The following is a 3,938-nucleotide window of genomic DNA, read 5'->3' on the forward strand; positions in this document are numbered from 1 at the left end:
GTAAATTGAGATCCAAAAAAACTAAAATATAAAAATATGAGCATACTTTGAATATAAAAGCGATGGATTGTCTGTTGCTCCATTTTTATCCTTTTCATTGTTCACTTTTCGGGACTTAAACCCATAAATTCTCACGAAGTAGCGGCCGTTGGATGATCTAGGGCTTCGATTGATTTGCTTTTATCAAGTGAAAAGAGAAGCAAATTGTTGAAGAAGGGGATGGGAAAGTGGGAAAGGGTATGCGGCTATGGAGGGATTTAGGTTCGAGTTTTCTATTCGGCCAATTGGCCTTTAATTTGCGTTGCTGCTACTACTATAAAGTAACGAAAGCATATAACATAGAAAATTACCTAATGCAAAGTAGTAATAATTGATATTTGATTTAATTTAAATACATGAAAAAAGTCAACTTTTTATTTGGAATAAATATTATTCCAAAATATGCATTCTTTTAAAATTATTTTTTAGTTTGATATTCAAATTTAATTAAATATATTTACAATTTAATCTAAATTGTATTTAAAATTTAAAACAATTATTTCATATAAATTACGATATACTAGTTAGTCTCTTAAACGCTCATATATTAATCATATTAAATTATATGCTTTTTTAAAAGTAAATCATAATAATATCAAAAAAGTGTTATATATTTGTTAGATTCAGTATATAATTTAATTTATGAAATTAATAAGATAATACATGACCATCACAATGTATTGGTAAACGAATCTAGTTGTTATTAATTAGATATAATTTTATTATCTTTGTAAAAATTAATTGGAACTTTCATCTAATAGTTATTTAATAAGAATTATATTATAATTAGTTTTCCTATGGACTTAGATATCAACCATATTAAATTATTAATTTGTGTTTTCTTTACATATTATTATATGTATATTTTTTATCTTTCTTTGATTACTTCTTTATATACAAATTCTATAATAAAACTAACGTACATAACAAAGAAAATTACCTAGTGGAAATAATGATAAATATTAACGACTTTACTCTAAGTAAATAGAAAAAGTCGACTATATGTATGACATATATTATTCTAAATTTTAAATTCCTTTATATCTTTTTTCCTCCTCTATGAAATTGTTGATTTTGTTATATATTTTTCTATTTTAATTTTATTAAATTCTTAATTTATAGTGTTTAGTTAAATTTCTGATAATTATTGAGATAGCATTAGATCAATCATGAATAACTTTTTGTCACGACCCAATTCGCGGGTCGCGGTGGCACCTACACTATCCCTCCAAGTAGGCGATCCACATTACTAATAACTAGTTAAATAAGCGGAAAATTAAATAAGAATAAGTTATCAAGTCTTAAATACTTATCAAAACTAGAAATGTCACGACAACCCCAAAATCTGGTCAAAGGGTACAAGAGCGCTAACATAGTACGGAATAGAAGTCTGAAAATACCCAAAGGCTACATACTGTCTGTCGAATACAAAGACAGAAATAAATAGAGGAGGTCCTTCAGGGGCCACGGATGACCAAGTAGCTCACCCTGAATGACTGAAAGATGTCACCCTTGCGTATCAGCCACGGGGTGTAGAACTGGAACCTGGATCGTACTCTGCACTCAACAAAAGTGCAGCAAGAGTAGTATCAGTACAACACTTGTACCGGTAAGCATCATAGGCCGACAATGATTAGATAACGCATGAAGAAGTTGAAACCAACAAGTAGCACATAGAGCAAACAGGTATGGTTACGTATCATATACAAGTAAAGTGTAAAGAAATCATGAAATCAACCAAGACAGATATAATTCACCAAATGATCAATCAAATATATGAGTGGATGAATGCAATGCAATAGTCACCTCTCTCACTCCACTCTCGTACACACATGCTAAGGGCAGTGCCTCAAAGCCATGACCCATGGGGGACCCGCGAAGTCCATGTACCACTCGTGCTCTCCGGCAGAAACCTCGGAGGCTATTAATCACTCTCAATCTCCGGCAATGACCTCGGAGTCTCTCTGTCACTCTCCATCTCCGGCAAAAACCTCGGAGTCTCTCAATCACTCACCTCACCAATCATCACAACAATAATATGGAAAGTATGTCATGCATGATATCAGTCTCAACAATATCACCAATATAAATCAACAAGTACAAGTCATATTACTGTCCACTGTCCAATTATCAATATTACCATCCCTTTTCATGTGATGAGTGAACTAGTATGTGACGGAGATACAAACAAGTGATAATCACAGAAATAACACATTTGGCGACAAGCCCACATAACAGCTGACAAAACCATCCTAATTGGAATTCACCTCCACTTCATGCCCGAAGGCCTATCATGCTATCCCTGTCACTTTCTACAACTACATACGATTCTCTAATCAGAGTCTAACTAAAGTAGACCGTAACTCCGCCTCAATGCCGAACAGTGCCAGAACTCTCACACCAAAGCTTTTCCCTTCCGAAGTGCTTCCAAACGGACAGTGTCTATCAAATATATAACTTACGTTAATTACGAGTCTAAATCCTAACTTAGGATTTAATTCTCACTTTCCACAACTCAAATACCATGGATTTGAAGGTTTTCATATAATCCAATACACTCAATATTCCATTACATCTACACAATATATATAAAATTAACAAAAAGAATAAAACTTCAAATTGCAAAGTCAACCACCTCTAATGCATTAAATATATATATAATATTTCTCTAAACTTCGTGTTGGTACCTTTCAGCAACCCAAACATCCCTTTTTTTTCAAACACAAATCTCGACCTTACTTAGTCCATGGATGAGATAACAATAAGTAAATTATAAATTTGGCAGAGGGATATGCATTTTTAAACTCAAAATTGTTCTCGCCTTGAAAGAATTTCATGGAGAAAATGGAAAATGGAAGCTCAAATTATTGTTGCTGCTCATTGTGATCTTAAAATGAAAATGAAGAACAGCAACAAATCTTTTGGTACATATACATCATGATATCAATGGATCAAGAAGACAATTATCTCATCTAATATCAAAAGGTAAGCAGTGGTGCAATTACCCAAAAATACACGTGTTGATTTATGTGGAACAAGACTAATGATGGTTTAAAATGTTTAATCTACTTTCAATGTTTAATAATTATGGATAAACTACTACGAATTCCTATATTATAATACTAATAAACCACTAATAACTTATCAATTTAAGACAAACGTTAACATTCCATAGAACAATTATGACTTAAATAAAATAGTATATATTTTATCATATTTTAATTTTCTTTCCAATCCCATGTCAAAAGAACATTTTTTTTGTACCAATAATTCTCAAAGAGTTTGCGGTGATGGAAATCTGCAGCAGTTGTACAATAATTGTACACCATATCAAAAGAAAATATCAAAATGGTCCTTAATGAGAATAAAAAGACACACAAACAAAAAGAGCTGTTTGTGCGAACTTAAAGAGAAGAAATCATAGGAATGTTGGATCCACTGCTTTTCATCAAACAAGAAACGTACAGTTTCCATTATCCAACAACCATTCTATAAACGTTTCTCATAACATATAATAATCAATAATATATTATAACCAAAACATAACTTATTTGTACACAACATTCGTAAAGTTATTTAACACACTGAATTAAAGCCCTTACCTGTGTCAGGCAAGTTGCCCCCTCTTTTTTGCCAGAAACGCACGGAATGTTTTTTTTCTATTGTTATGATTTAAAAGTGCAAACCCTATTAACTTTAATCCATTTTATATGGCCAGGTAACATGGGGTATTAACTAAATTATGGGCTTGGACCATTAATCACCAACTAAAATAATTGTCCAAAGTAACCCTTTTTCTACTCGATCAATATGTATAAGGTAAAAATTGACCCATTTAGTAAATTACATTACTCACCAACTTATACCTTATATAAGTGCAATTAAAATTCCTATGAATA

The 3,938-nt window shown here is 31.7% G+C and overlaps 1 long non-coding RNA gene across 1 annotated transcript; it reads right to left on the reverse strand.

Annotated features, from left to right (window-relative positions):
- Positions 1 to 1,306: 1,306 nt before the first annotated feature.
- Positions 1,307 to 2,397, reverse strand: LOC132069415 (uncharacterized). The gene is made up of 2 exons (XR_009417777.1): positions 1,846 to 2,397; positions 1,307 to 1,596 (listed from the first exon to the last, which is right to left on the reverse strand). It is a non-coding gene; the product is annotated as an uncharacterized LOC132069415 (long non-coding RNA).
- Positions 2,398 to 3,938: the final 1,541 nt, after the last annotated feature.

This window comes from Lycium ferocissimum, chromosome 9 (genome assembly GCF_029784015.1).
Source record: "Lycium ferocissimum isolate CSIRO_LF1 chromosome 9, AGI_CSIRO_Lferr_CH_V1, whole genome shotgun sequence".
NCBI lineage: Eukaryota > Viridiplantae > Streptophyta > Magnoliopsida > Solanales > Solanaceae > Lycium > Lycium ferocissimum.